This window comes from Rhopilema esculentum, chromosome 20, assembly GCF_057945365.1.
Source record: "Rhopilema esculentum isolate cy_ngs chromosome 20, ASM5794536v1, whole genome shotgun sequence".
Lineage (NCBI taxonomy): Eukaryota > Metazoa > Cnidaria > Scyphozoa > Rhizostomeae > Rhizostomatidae > Rhopilema > Rhopilema esculentum.
The window spans coordinates 1,368,757-1,385,337 of record NC_142834.1 but is presented as its reverse complement, the minus strand read 5'-3'; the positions used below and the strand labels follow the sequence as shown (position 1 = coordinate 1,385,337).

General features: G+C 38.0%; 1 pseudogene across 1 annotated transcript; it reads right to left on the bottom strand.

Moving 5' to 3' along the window:
* Positions 1–497: 497 nt before the first annotated feature.
* Positions 498–11,599, bottom strand: LOC135687747 (uncharacterized; annotated as a pseudogene). Its single transcript, XR_016145088.1, has 2 exons — positions 3,314–11,599; positions 498–3,131 (listed from the first exon to the last, which is right to left on the bottom strand). The product of XR_016145088.1 is annotated as an uncharacterized LOC135687747 (transcript).
* Between the last annotated feature and the right edge of the window lie 4,982 nt (positions 11,600–16,581).

The following is a 16,581-nucleotide window of genomic DNA, read 5'->3' as shown; positions in this document are numbered from 1 at the left end:
CCTTATACTGTTCTTATAGTAATACTTTTCCATTGTATCTTCCCAGATATGTTGGTAATCAAATCTCTTTAATGCTCTATCAAAATCTTCGAGCATTGACGTTACTTGAACGGCATCCAGTGTGGGTTTTTGCATCATCAAACTTATCGGCATACAAAGATAAAAAAGCTTCCTGTAAAACGTTAGCAAAAACACAAATTCCACATTTTGCAGTTGCACACAGAAACCTCTTGCAGTTGCTTTAGTTTCAGCCTTTTCTTTTGGATCTTTGGACATCGCATAGAATAAGGACCCGAGCTCTTCGTAACTGCTATCGATTGTCGTCAAAGCAGAATCACGTGACAGCCATCACGTATCCCCAGGTTTTGGCATATTTCGTCCTAGAAGATGCTAGGCTTAGGGCTGCTCCTAATAAATGTCACAATTTTGTCCACATGGTGAAAAAATTTGCAGATCCTTGGAATTTTCTTTGAAGTTTGGGAAGCGTAAAGTGACAGTCTATGTGCGACGCAGTGGTTGTAGTATGCAAAAGGGAATATATCCTGTATTTGCTTTTGCACCCCACTCAATTCACCACTCATGGATGGGGCTCCATCATAGGATTGACCGACAAGTTTTTCCTCACAGTTTTCTGGTGTAATGTTGTAGCTTTTCAATGTTTCCATGACAATTGCCCTCAGTCCGTCTGCTGATTGATCGCCTGAAGAGTTTGCCATTGCCAGTAAGTGCTCCTCTACTTTTCCATCATAAATAAGTCGAATTGAGACTGCTGATTGCTCGATGTTGCTGGTGTCACTGGTATCATTCATCATAACAGCCAGAAATTTTGAGTTATCAACTCGTTGTTGAATTTCTGCTCGGACCTCTTGGTAAATACACTTAATCAAATCGTTCTGAGGCTCATGTGATGTGTAAGTAACATGCTGCTTTGTTAAGAATTCTCTCAGATCCTGGCTGTATTTTCCAATAAGTTCCAATAATTCAATAAAATTTCAACTATTATATGACAGGGATGATTCCTCGTGCCCCCAAAGGCAAGTCCTTGCCCTGCTAAGAAAATTATCACGTTGATGTGATTTTCAAGCATACGGGCATAGAGTGTGGCATTATTATTATGTTGCGTAATTTGCCTTTGTCTTTCTTCGTCCAATGCACTCGCAACGTCAGTGTTACCCAAAACATTATAGCTCACGTGATTTGCTATATGAACTTTTGAGGCCTGGTGTCGGATAGCGATATTCCAAAGGTTAGAGCCAGAGAATTGAAAACCATGCTCTTGAACAAATGAAAGTTTCTTCATCTACAAGAAAATGCACAACTTTTATGGATAAATTGAATTGATATTGATTTTTTGGCGGCTGCGGGTTTCAGCAATGACGGCAGGGCAGGCAGACTAGTGCCTTTGACAAATCTGATTGTGTAATTTGACAAATAAACAGGAACGGCTCTGCCTACCTGACCGTAGCCTCAATATTTGCTGCTATTAGTGGCCCCATATCTAATAGCAGAAATCATGAAGGTAAATTCACGGTTAAAAAAGGATGATAGCATTTCCGACGTTGATAGCATTTCCGACGATACAGAAAGAACTTATAAAGACAAAACGATAAATAAAACGGAATAAATATATCCTACAAAATTCCAAAGAGATATTCTGAATTGTTACTTTTTTCTTAATAATTACGTATAGTGAAAGTTAAGCGCAGTTAAAAAGGGCGAATGTTAAATTATTTCAAGTACTTACTCTTGAAAGATCTCCCATCACTAAGCATGGCCAACAGAAGTAAGTATTTTTTTCTTGATCACCGCATATCCAAGAAAAAGTTTCATACACAACATCAGAGGATCGGTTTTTTAAAGTCACCTTTGGACATGGTCGATCATCAGCTTTCGAACGAAGTCCTTGTTGGTGTGTTAATTGTCGTTGTGAGGAAAGCAGAGAAAATATCTGAGAACAGAGAAAGAGATGGGTTGGCGAAGAGCAGGGCCACTTTTATAGCGTGGTTCAGTATCGCGTGAGGCGGCTGTTTGACATAAGCATAGCAACATTCCTGGGTAGTGGTTGCGGCAATTGGCATCAGCCGCCTTTATGCGGTACGTCACGAATGGCATGTGAGGTGTCTGTCTACTTGAAAGGAATTAGCGGTTTTTGATTTTGGCCGTGCTTTGTAAATGATAAAGAAATATTCTGTCAAGAAAACTTTCTGCTGGAAAAGAATTGCTATTAGACTAATAACAGTAATACCGCCCCAAGCCGCCACTGTCAGCAACCTAGATAAAAATAAATCTGTTTGAGATGTAGAATCGTTATAAAATACAAAACAATATTAATTGTTCATTGTCACAAGATTGTATTACACTCTTGGATAAGAGCCTTGTAATCATGTTATGGAGAAATTGTTATAGTGTGTTTTATTTGTTTATTAAAAACCCCCTTGTTGTACATGATCAAGGTAAAAACATGCTTAATTCAGTATTCATTGTGTTAACAGAGTCGACTGAAGATAAATACTTGTAATACATTTTTCCACATTGTAACATAATTTGTGCATTTTTTATTTTTTTTTTAATAAACACTTATTATTTTTATGGAATTCTGTATCCCTAAACTGTACAGACCTTTCTTCCTTTCCTGATTTGTCATACTTTTGTCCTGCTCTTGTCTTATATTTGTCAGCAGCTTGCTTCAAGCACCATTTTTTGAGGCAGAATATCAAAATTCTCTAGATCGATAGCATTTTCAAATCCTTTTTTTAATTTTTCTTCTTTCTGCACTCTTTCTGCTGTTTCTTGATTGAACCGACGCATGTATTCCTCACCAGCCAGTGGCTCGTCAAGGTAGGCCGACGCAAAATCTTGGCCAATGTCTTCCAAAAAGCTTGCTTTATACTCTACATTCTTTATACTCTACTTTCTTCATAGCAGTTGAAAGAAGCCAATAGGCTTTTTCTTGGGTTACAGTCTTTGAATCTCATTTTGACCATTGCTTCAATTGAAAATAATAGGGCAGCAACATGTGTACAAGTTTCTCCTAGTCCAGCAACACATTGGCAACTCAAAATTCTACCACCCATCTCTGCAACAACCCATGGCTGCAATGGCTTCTCACTTAACTTCTGAGAATGCAGGACCTGCAAAAATTTAAGAGAGTTAAAATAAAAGACCCCTGTAATTAATAACTAAACAAGAATGCTATTTCAACTTTCAGCAGAACAAATAGATCACTCACTCATGGAAAACGCAAAAAAGTATCTCAGAAAGAAGAAACAAATATGAAATAAATGAATGACCTACTGGGCCTAAAACTACTTACCTTTGCTTTCACCAGGCACTTCCTCTCAAATTTCTTCGAAACAACATGACGAACCCACCCACATACCATCTGGTTATAGGCCACCAAGCCCTTGTTTAAAACCTCTTAAAAGGTGGGTTTTACAAACGTCATTTCTTTGTAGGCAGAAATGCTCAAAGATACGGCAACGGCAGATAAAATCAAAATTTTTCTCTTACGGCAATGATACGACCAACAGCTAACAACAAGTTCGACAAATAACGACACGGCTTTAACAGGCACGACAAAACTAGCGACAGTACGGCAAAACTTTCGACAAGATTACTCCTAACTTATGAAACAACCCTTTATATAACCTGAGCAAACCTTAAAATAATAATTACATAATACAAAAAACATCTTTACAGACGCTGATGCGATCACAGCGCAATGGTGCAATTGTCACGTGATACTGTCCGTAAGCGAACCCTGTGTCGTTACATAGCTCCCCTCTTTGAAATCAAGCCTCCTGGCTTGAACCAATCATTGCATCTTGTCTTTTCTATCATTTGACAACTTCCATGGCTTGGCATCACACTGGCCTGGTTTTGTGAGAAATTCATGTGCCACTGATGTCAGATGTTTGAAAACTGCTGAGAGCCGGGTTGGGAATATTTCTGCTTCGTCAATTTGTATTGTCTGTCCCAACTGACCTTTGACCAAAATTGCCCATTTGACATCTACTAAGTAACTCTTCAGCTGTGAGCTTCTCAAAAATTAGTCTCAAGCATTCAGAAAAGACAGGTGGCAATCTCTTGGAATTATCATATCTTTTTGTGCCAAGCAACTTGTCCATTACATACTGGCACCAAGAGTTTTTCCCTTGCGGACAAAAGGTATGCTCCTCATCTGAGGATAATTGGTCATTCTTAATAGAATGAAAGAAGATTGCCCAAATGGCATCTCGCATTACCACTACAGAGGCATCATCATTCTCTCTGATGGCTTTGCCATATTACCTTTGAAGTGCATCAATTTTGTTTTTTGAAGGCGTCCTGCACCACCAACAGTCTTTCCATCATCAAGCTTCCAGTGGCGTAGCTAGCGGTCATGCTTGTCATGCCGGGCATGACCATCTATTTCCAGAGATAATATTTTTCAAAAAATTATATTTTCGTAAGAATATAGTCGTATTCTCCTGATGAAATAGCTCAGGCCATTCGCCTTTGGAGCCCTATGGTTGCACGCAAGAATATGGAGCCCTCCGAAGGCGCTCTTCTATTGTCGGGCATGACTAAAACAGAGGGTTTCCAATTTAGTCATGCCCATAACTATGAGCATGACCAAACCCTGTGTTTTAGTCATGCCCATAACGCTGGTTCCCTATGTTTGGTCATGCCTAACAATAGGAGTGACGCAGGAGAGAACAAAGGCTAGTCATGCCATTTCGAGAGGGCATGACCATCATTATAATCATCAGAACCGTCCTGTGTTATTTTGTGAACGCGAATGCGAGGCATCAATGGCGGCGCTGCTATGTCTAGATCCACGAGCTGGGAGGTAATTCTCTGTAAGTAAAATGCAAGGAATAGCTTATTGCCAAGCAGCCACGACTCATGTTAATCTCCAGAACATTTATGGCAATGACAGGGTTTTTCAGCCTTCATGGTGTTGCACTGTGTGGAGAAAGTGACAGGCACGAAAGGCCATTTTTGGACATAAAATCAGCGAACAGGATCATTTTATGCAACCAAACCGAACTCTCAGCCTTTTCAGTATTCAATTGTTACTAGTTGAACATTTGCAGAGAATCTTCTTAATTTAATGAATGTCAAATCTTGGTGCTGTTCACTGGAGATGGATGGAGGAGATAGCAGTGTTATTTTCCAAACCAACAGATTTGAGAGCTTAAACTTTCCAGACATTTAGCAGCATATTCAGAAACTGTTAAGCCCTTTAAAAGCATTGTTACCATATTATGATTAGGACAATAAGATTGTAGTTAATGGATAGGGAATGCCAAAACTTGCTTAAAGTTATTCTTCAATTTTATTACATGCAATAACACTGTTTTTACACACAATTTAAGTCAAACCCAAAGCTCTACTGACTTCACTTGTAATTGAAAGTACCTTTTTACTACTTATAGCTGTTGAAATAAAATGACCAGAGACAAGTCAAGCATGTTACTGATCTTGTTAGTTAAACAGTTTTATTTCATTATCACAACTTTTGATGTATTTGAAAATTTACAAGATCAAATTATTTCATTTACAACCCTTGTTTGCTAGATTTAGTAGGACAATCCAATCATGTGGATATTTACCACAAGTATATGTGGAAACATCAATGTTTTTGTTAAGCTAAACTTAAACTTATTAGCTAAACTTATAGAAACATCAAGGTATTTTTCTATTAAGTCTAACTTTGCAGAAAACATTTTGCAACTAGGCCTATCCATTATTTCAGCTTCCTATATTTCATATCACTATTTACATTGCATATTCATTTGCCAATTTGTTTTATTCATCTATCAGTTCTATTGGGGTTGTTAGTTAATCGTGATGGCTTTAAAATACCTTCAATAGATTGATAATAAGTCTATTTGTGAAAAAGATGACCAAAAAGCTCCCATTCAGTTTCATGTGATTTATTGTTTCATTTACAAATTTTAGCTTATCTCTAAAATTTACAAATGTATTTCAGCCTGCAAAATTGAAAAAAAAGGAGAATAACTTAATTTTTGATTTAAGCTAAATTTATCTACTATACTAAACTAATGTTTTTTAATGTCTTTTGTACAGTTCTGTTTGGAAATTGTCAGAACTCTGTCTGTATAAATTACCAACAAACCAAAACAGTGTCACAGCTATAAGATAAAGGTCATTTCATGGTGTAACAAGGTGATTGCTATGAAATAAGAAAAGCTCATTCCAAAAGTTAATCAAATTTTTTTTTATAAGTCACAAGCCTTAAAATTAAAATTTCCAAAAGGAACTCATTGATCAACTAAAAAATTGGGCGTGGTAAAATTTGGCCACACCCATATTTTTTATAAATTTGAGGGGAGGGCATGACCATTGCTATTTGGCTAGCTACGCCACTGCAAGCTTCTTGCCTTTCATGTCCCGAGTAAAGTTTCTCAGGGAATTACCCATTCACTTTTGAATGTGTCCAAGGCATTCCTCTTTCTTTACATCATATTTTGACCCATACTTTTCTTTCATCGGTTGACTTACTACTTGAAAAGTACTGCTGTCTCCAAACATTGTGTATTTTAGCCCCCTTCTAGCAATTGATTTGTCAAATTCCTAACAGCACCTTCACCACCAACTCCTCCTGATGAGCCACTATAATTTATCAAGCAGTTTTCTCTATGATTTTCCTTCCAATCTATTAATTGCCTATTTTTTTCTTTTTTTCTTTCATTAACATTGCATTCTTGGCAGAATAAGGACAGTACCTCATAATCCAAGATTTAGCCTGTCTCGACTCCAATGACAAAAACCACACCAAGTTTGGAAGAGTAGCCTCATTTCTGCCGGTTTCCATCCACAGACACTGAAACAGGGATTGCACCACCAACATCATCAACCCCAAGGTCAGGATTTTTGGATTTCATGACTGCTTTTAATCGAATGGAAGCATCAATCATGATCTTCTCAGCTGCAGTACAAGCTGCTTTAGAGCATTTGCTAAGGTGATAATTGAAAGCATTTGAAGACATTGGTGGTGGCAGGTTCATGGTACCACAAAATTTCGCAAGGGTTTGTCTGCCCCCTTTCAAGTTGTTTATTGCCATAACTGACCTTCGATTAACATCAAAGGACATACCAGCCAACTTTTTGCTACTCTCAAATTGTATCTTGTTTGAACAATTGCTGCACTCAACAATCAAAATTTATTGTCAAACCATATCTTTTCTTCTTGCTGATGAGAATTACCAAAGATGGCCTTCTACTGAGGCATCGCTTACATGTCAAATTGTTCTTGATAAAACTGGCAAGAAGGTCAAGATCGATTAAAGCATACCCTTTAGCATGAACAGTACTTGAACTTGTAGAACTTGTGTTTAGACCCAAGTCTGCTGTTCTGGTCCTCGTGAAAGGATATCATCATGCTCTTCTAAAGTAAAAGAGCTGTTTAGAAGTTCTTTTAAGTGGCATTAATGCCAACACTACTTGAATCATCATACTGACCAATGGATGCTACGTGATCATCATCAGCAGACCTTGTAGTTGTAGCAGTCTGATTGCCGACATTTCTACAGTTTACAAAGTGTTTCTGAACATCCCTAAATCCTTTTCACCTTTTTTGCCGCTGCAGACAAAACAGCTTGAGATTTCACTGGTGCCATGGTGTATCATTTCGGAAATCATTTAATACAATATGGCATCACAAAATGTTGGCCTAAGAAAAATTTTCTTCCTATAAGCACCATTGAGTTGCAATGAAAACTGGCCTCGTAATGAGTGAAGGCACTACCACAGGGATATCAAGAATTAGAATAAAAAATCGGACTCTGGGGGAAAATAAAGCAGTTTTTCACCCATAGCAACCACAAAAGCAGTGGTTGCTATGGAGTTCAGAAACAAGTAGCATCCAGAAACCAATGAAAAACTTGAAAATGAATCAATATTGCAAGAAATTGATTTCAGAATCGAATTCTATATTAAATTTTACCCAAGATAAACCACTTTTCACAAAATAACAAAATGTTTAGTTGCTAATGAATTTGAACGCATAGAACACCCTTAATGGATGAAATTTCTTTGAAGTCAAATTTGTTTTAAAAAAATGAATGCATTATTGCTTTTGTAGATCTTGGTTAAGGTAAGAAGTCAAATCTTGTTGCCAACTCTGCTTTGGTTTTTATGGCTTGTGGTTTTGTTGAAAGCTGGAAACAACCAGTATTTTATTATTTAGTGAATGAAAAAATTTTGCAGTTACGAGTCAATGGGCTTGAATGTTCTTGCAACAGTTAGTGTTCAGGGATCCAATTTTTTGCGATTTTATGAATCACTGGCAGTTTTTGTTGATAGGCCATTCTTAGAAATGCAGGATATAAAATATTTTACCATCTTTGACCCACCTCATCTATTGAAGTCCATTAGAAACAATAATTTGCAGTACAACTTCCAGTTTGAGAAGACAACAGCTTCATGGAGAAATATCAGTTCTTTCTTTGATAAAGAGCAAAAAATAGCATTCAGAACTGCTCCAAAGTTAACAGTCAAGTATATCAATCCAATCCAGTTTGCAAAAATTAAAGTCAAATTAGCCACCCAAGTTTTCAGCCACTCAGTTGCAGCAGGAATCAACACTTATGTTTCATTGAATGGATTACCATCTTCAGCCATTCGCAGTGCAGAGCTCTTATTCCGTTTTGACCAATTTTTGATTGATATAACTCTTTATCATTTAAGAATACTGAAGTGAGCCGCAGGCCATTGACATCTTCATCCCCACATCTAGATGAAATGAAGCAAGGGGCTTACTTTATTGCATCGATCAAAGCAATCAATGCTGCTACTGGTGAAAACCGCACAGATGGTTTAAGATAAACCATTGCTGGGTAATGTCTGCCATTAAGTCTTGGTAGCAAACTGACATTTGAACCCTATGGCCCGACACCGTAACTATGGCTAATTCCAATATGTCAAAGCCATAATTTCACAATCACACTATTCTAACATCAAGCCTTTTGCCAATCATCACTTAATTACACTGTCTATTATCCTTACATAATTATTCTTTTAATCTTGGGTTATTTTCCATACCACGTATTTATTAATGATATCTGTAAATAGTTTTAACTACTTGGTCTGAAGTCTTCACAGTGAACAGCAGAAAACACCAAAATCATTCAATTCTTGTCCATTCGTGTACGCAGTTATTTAGTTTACTATAAAGTAAGTAGTTAAAATGGCAAGCAATTCAAGATCTTATCAGGATTTTCTAGATATGGGAGTTAATAGTTTGAAGGATTTTTCAACTGTGAGAGGGGTGTCAGTAAGCAACTATACAAAGGTGGAACTTGTTGCCAGAGCGTTTTCAGCTGCTGAGATGGGTTTGCCTATTGAGATGTCCAGCCAAGATCAAGCCAAACTTCCCCAACAAGAGTATGTAAAGAGGCTAAAAGAAATAGATTGATAAGGCCCAAAGGAAATCAAAGGTGAGGATAAAAAAACGAAATCTCTATGGCCTACAATTACACTGGGATACATTTTCGAGTATATTCTGAATGTTAGAGATTTCAATGTGGAATATGTTGGTAAATATAAGGATCAGAAGGCCTACAGCTACTTTGACAGTAGCTTTGTTGCCTAGATTCTCGTCAGTAGACCAAAAGATGAGGTCATTCTTCTTCTCTTATTAGTGAGAGCACCAATACATGATGAGAAGGAGCTGTGGGTTGCTGCTTAGCCTGGTGGAAAAACAGCTAGGTGTTCTTGCATGGCAGGTGCAAGTAGATGCTGCAATCATGTAATAGCAGTCCTGTACAAGGTTGAGTATGCCAATAGTAATGGGTTTCTCTTTCCATCCTGTACCTCCATGCCTTGTGCATAGAATCAAGCAATAACGACCACCATTGAGCCAAAAAGATCTCCCTAAATCGTCTTTCACAAGAAAATACGTTCTAAAATGCTAGCAGATCCTAGCGACGATGTCAGACATCCCCAAAATGGACCTTAATTGCTTGGATGATATTATTATCTAATTGCAAATTCCTATACCTTAGATGATATTTTGGTATAGGAATCTGCAATTAGGAATCCCTACACAACACTTATTCACTCCTACAGGTATTTAATTATAACAGATACACTTTGCATGTTTGCTCATTCTGCGAACACCTCCCAAATCAGAACCATCTATGTAATAGAAATAACAGCAGCAGCAATTTGAAAAAAAGGAAAATCATAACAGGATTCTGAGTAAGGAAGAAGGAATAAATTAACTGATAAGGAAATAAAACCATTGACATCGTAGTTTTGCCTATTGGCACAAGAGAATGGGGATCGTTTCACAAGGATGATGTACTGAAGTAATTTCTGTCAAATTTCACACTCTGGGTACTTTTGGGAAATTATTTGACAACATAAACAACAAGCAGTAGAAATGATGCAGGGTTATTTGGAAAAAATGGTCTCCTATGGAATGAGGTAACTGGAATTTGCTAAACAGTTTCAATCCGTATATTTCTAACCGTAACGTCACAAAAAGCTATTCATCTTTATATTTCTAACACATTTGTTTTTTCCCTCATGAATTTCCCTCAAAAAATTTCTCATATAACCATGTAGACCAAGGCTGTATCTTGTCTGCCTAAATGGAAAAGAAGATGAACAAGAAGAGTGAGATTAGCTTCTGTAAACCAACTAGACCTGCATTTGCAGTGATTCCCAGGAATTAACAACCCAATCACTCAAACACAAATATGATTGAGAAGATGGTTTTTTTCTCTAGTCAAACCAGTCAAAAAACCCAAATTCTGTTGGGGGACGACCGTCAAAATTGTCAATGAGAGATAAACGGTGGATAATGTGGACAGTGAAAATATTACGGAGTCAAGACCCGAACTGGACTGTCAAGAGAATCATAATAAAAGCAGATTTGCATTCTGTATCACGTTATCTTAACAAACAAGGACTACGCTACCTGCAGGCAAGAAAGAAAGGACTGATGACAGAGCGTGACAAATCAAAGAGACTAAAGTTCGCAAAAAAGATGCAAAAAACGACTCTCATGAATTTTGGTCAAAAAATATTGCCTTCTATCTTGATGGGGTTGGCTTTGTTCACAAACGAAACCCTCTTGACCAGGCCTTGGCCCCTAGAGGCTGTTTGGCGTAAAAAAAGCGAGGGCCTTATTCAAGGCTGCACTGGCAAAGGGCAGGCCTGTGGCACGGGGGCAAATACGTGAAAATGATTGTTGCTACTACCTATGGCAAGGGGGATATTTGTTGCCAGAGGTATGAACAGATGAACGGAACTTTTTTTGCATCGTTTTTGAAAGAAAACTTTGAAATGATGGTCAAAAAAGCGGAAAAAAATGGTATGATCTGGATTCAAGATCGTGACCCTTCTCAAAATAGTAAGCAAGCCAAAGAGGTCATGAAGGAATTAAATTCGGAACTACTGTCAATTACACCTCGAAGTCCTGATCTGAATCCAATCGAAAATTTGTTTAGCATTGTCAAGCAGCAGTTAAATAGAGATGCAATAGAGAAGAACATTACTTCTGAGACAATGGAAGAAAGCAGAATAAGAGAAGTTATGACAAACATAGGGACAGCAACTATTGATAAAATAATTGAATCAATGAATAAACGAATACAGATGGTAATGGTCTGTAAAGGTGAACCCACAAAATATTAAAAAGTCGAGTGATAGCTATTTAAGGGCTGATGTAGTCTTGGGTACCGTAGAAATTGTTGGTGGGTTCACTAAAAGCTATATTTGTTAATATTCGGGGGTCTTGAATGCAAATGTTGGGGTTTGAAAGATTTTCACAATCGAAGGAGAGAGGGGTTATAGGTGATATAAATAAACCAGAACTACAACTATTTTGTGTTTATATATGTCTTCTAACTCTGTGTATAAAAAATCAAGATTTGCAATTTAGAATTATTTAATAACAAATCCAACAATATGCATGCGCTAATATATAATATCGATAAAAGAAGCCATTTATGTCGTAATGGGAAAATGATTATGAGTTACCAACGAGTTACCGTACGGGTTACCTTAAACAATTGCAGAGCTCAATATGGATTTGAACGAGATACCAACGAGTTACCACTTTCTTTACAAAATATAATATATTTATATTTATTAAAAAAATCATGGTAACACGTTGTATTGCTATATAAAACGACTATTAGAAATGGTAATTCGTTGGTAACTCGTGATAATTTGAAAAATGGTTACCCGTTATGGAAACTCGTTGTTACCATTTGAAAATTTGATAATTTGAAAATTTTCAAATAAAATAATTTGAAATTATTCATTTTTGCCACTCATTATCAGTTCTGCAAAGCAGAGAGGACAGCTTGGAATGTCTTTCTGTTCACTTACTGGTATCTGATGGGAAAACTCAAATTTTTTCCATCTTACGGCCATCATCTCATTTTCTCTCTCGTCGGAGGTATTGTACTTTCCCAAAAACTTGATTGGCTCCTTCCCAGTAGCAAAAACCGGTGTGTCTTTGTCAAACAGTATGTCCTGGGCATACGTGGTTTTGGGTGCGGCCAAATGCAGAGTCTGTCCCTATAAGAGGAGAAGCATGTCTTTCCAGGCCATTATTTCGTTGCTATGTCGAAAATCTTTCAGGAATTTGACTTCCTTTGTTTCAGCTCCTAACCATGCGTAACTTGAATTTGCGGGGTTTGTGAATGTATCATAAATGACATTCAATGGGTCCAACAGGAATGTTTTGTCACAATTTGCAGGCCCTACTATCATCGCATTGCTGTATTTTCCCCTTCCTTTTATCAACAATTCCCTAACCGCCGCTGCAAACACATATACGTTCATGTCATTGTTTCTCAAAACCTGTTTGGCCACTGGTCTTGGCAGTCGGGGGGTACATTGACCAGCAAGGGCAGTTTGAATTCTGCTAATTCTGGAAGCTTGGCTTCTGGCTATCATTGCTGCCGCGTCTTTCATTTTCCATGCAGAAGAAATGAGCTCATTAACAGATTTTTGTGACCTTTCTAGAATAAATGCTGCCAGGTCGTCTTTCCCTTCTTCCTTTTGCTCCTGTGCCAAGGCATAAAGCTCTCTATCGTCTTTAATATTTTTTCAATAATGGCATAAGCTACATCTAGGTTCGACAATCTCCGTTTGCCTTTTTTGTCTTGAAGGTCCTGCAAGCCCATTTGTTGCATCTGAATCAGCAGCTCCTTTTCATTAGCTGCTTTGAACCTGTGGACGTTCTTGGAGACGTTGCTGATTTTAGATCTAGGTGGTGGTAACTGTGTAATGGGCTTGAATCCTCTTTCATTACATACTTGTATGCACTGTAATAGCTGTGATACTTTTCCCCCTCAGAGAGGTTCAAAGTCACGCCATGCTTGCTAGAAAGGTAATTCTTAGCTCTGAGCCAACGTATACCTCCAGAGAACTTGATAGCCATGTGATAGTGAAAGCCAGTGTTAGAATGAGCTTCTTTTCCGCACACCCAATGCACAACTTTTGCCTTAGATTTTCCTTCAGAAAATGATTCATTTACCGCCTCAGCAAATGACTCTCTTGTTGGGAATTTTTTATCATTTACCCTACTGTAAGTAATCAGGTAGCACCTGCGAACGTGTCTCTCTCCAAGTCTTTCAGACATTATCAACAAATTTTTCGTAAAGAAAGATCAACGTCAAATTGGATGTACAATAGCAAAGTCTGAAGCAGAACGCGATTTGCACGCTATTAAACGATACCAACCCATGAGTTATAGCTAATTGACTAGGAAGGACCCCCATTGCCATGATAATTTTGTACCCACCACGTAGATAACTTTAAATCAAATCAATTTAGGCAAACACGTCTCATCTCCTCAGATTGACTACATCAAGTGCATCTTCTCGAAATTCTTTAATTTTCATGATGTTTGAATGCATAATACTCTAAAAGACCGACTTCCTAGTTTTTTAGCATGAGGGGACCATTTCTAGAGCCTGGTAGCTCATTCCGATACACAACAAACTGCCATGATAGATTTTAATTCTGCTTAGAAATCAGACAATCCTGGCCAAAAGTTATTAGACTGACTGGCAAGTTGTAGTCCTTTTGAAAAAATACGCTCCCCACCCCCCACAGTCAATGTTGATATGCTTGTTTCTACCCATTTCGAAAGCTGGTACTTTGGTATTTTCCAGAAAACCAACATTGCTTCAGGGGTGGGGGGTTTTGATAATATTATTGGAGTAAAGTTGCAATTTTAATGGTTTTTTTCTCCAGTCCACTAACCTTTTTGCCAGGATTGTAGCTTGTCGATTCTTGATTCAATTTTGGAAGCTCTTTCCTCTACTTTTTCTTCGATTTTCGTCTCAAGTTTATTTAACAGGTTGTTCATTAGTCTGTCTTTTGTTTCTGCCGACGGCAATTTGGCCAAGTCATTGCAAATGGGAGCAAGAGCTTCCTCAAATATATCCTTAAGATCTTGCCCTTGTGGTTGGCTGCATTGGCCATCTACTCTAGTCTGATACCGCATGCTAGGCTCTTCTCGTGCAATTGCCTTCTCTGCCATTTCTCAAGTTTTAGCTTTCCCAAACATCTAATGACATAGTGTTGTTCAGTTTAGTGACATAAAGTCTTACTAAAACATTCCCACATCTCGTGCTATTCGCAGTTACATTTCGGACTGAAACCAAAACATGCCCTACCCCAACCACAACAAAGAGCGTTAAGGGTGATGTACGTCTGAAAACAACTTATAATACATCAAGACTAAAATTTAGACCACATCCAAGCAATCAAGTGGGGTAGAGATCCTGAAGCAGAGGCTTTAAAAGGATTCTATGCAGAAGAAGCAATAAGGCACATCAACTTTAAGCTTGAGCAGGCAGGCTTATTTCTGATGCCATAATGCAGTGTTCTTGTCTTGGAAAGAGGGTCTTTGAAATAAAGTGCCCCTTCAGACAGCAGCAGCAATTGCGTTTTTTTAAAAGTTAACGATGACAAAAACATCTGTTTGAACAAGAACCATAAATACTACACACAGAACGTATCTCAAATGGCGCTAACTCAATCTTTGCAAGGTTATTTTGTTGTTTGGACAACGAAAGAAACTTGGATCCAGAAACTTGAGAAGGATGATGCCCATTGGATTTAGGTGTCCTTAAATTAGGATATTTCTTTCAAAAGCTTTGTTATTAAAGCTCGTCTTGCCATAAGCCCACTAGATGTCCTGTGGAACTTGTGATAAAGTTTTGCTGGAGACTAAAGAAATAAAAAGGAATGAGTTCCATCTAAAAAGTATTTGTTGTGGTAACTGCAATGTACCGTATCATTTTGATTACCAAAACATTAATCCAAATGTGAATGAAGATGGTACATGTATTTGTAACAAATGTTTGTCAGATATTGCTTGTAATGATGCTGCACATTAACTTCTTAATACAACTAAAATCCTGTATTGTAAAAATTGGCATGTCGGGGTAGAGGCTTATTTGGGGTGGGGCATATTAAGAATTTTATTATCAGGGTGGGGGCTAATTCAAGGGGCTTTTGCAAAGGGGGCTATACGAGTAGGGCAATTCGAGGATTACCGGTATCTGTCCTTTTTTCCTCAGCTAGTGGGGGTAATAGATTTACCAGAGCACAACACGTAACAACAATATCATCTTCTAATGGCATTTCTAGAAGTGACATTTCGCCTTTAAGGATATGGAACCACATGACCCTGGCGATGGCTTTCTCAACAAGTATCCGAACATTTGCAACTCTATTAGTTGTTCTTACGTCGGATTGTGTCATCTGTGTGCCCCTAGCAGCACTAGCTGGTATTGCAAGGAAACATCTTTTCATTGATAAGTCTGACTTTATCTTAAATTCTCTGTCAGCATCACAGTGTCATGCGGTTCATAAAGATCACAGTGCCTGAATTTCGCACAAGATATAGGTCAGTGGTACGACCTCCAAAGCATGGGAATGCCCATGAAATTGCTCCATTAGGTGTAATTGCAACTAGGAATTTGACCGTGCAGTGGTGCTTATAGTCACTGCACAAACTGGCTTGGACTTCAAGAGAGCTTGGGGTCTCGACAAATACCTCTGTGCAATCAATTATGGTGCGAACCTTGTTGCAATTATTTGACCTTTCGATGGCCAGATTATTAAATTTCTTAATTCTTTGGACAGCAGTTTTATCCAGGTGATCCAGATCTGGGTTACTTGAGTGCTAGAGGTTTGAAATCTAAACGCTAGATCTTTGACAAACAGGCCTTAACCACAAACTTGTCTCTACAAAACAACTGGAGCAAGCTATTCAAACATTTCACAACACCTGAGGAAGATCATTGAGAAATAGCAAGCATGGCTGAACAATGGAAAATAACCTGACATTCAGTGGAAAATGATGTAAGGATAATAGACAGTGTAATTAAGTGATGGTTGGCGAAAGGCTTGATGTTAGAATAGTGTGATTGTGAAATAACAACTTTGAGATATTGGAATTCGCCATAGCTACAGTGTGCGATCATAAGGTCCAAATGTCAATTTGCTACCCAGACCTAATGGCGGACATTACACAGCAATGGTTTATGTCTAAAGGGTTGGTGACGTAGGGATTTGTGTCTAAAGGGTTGATGA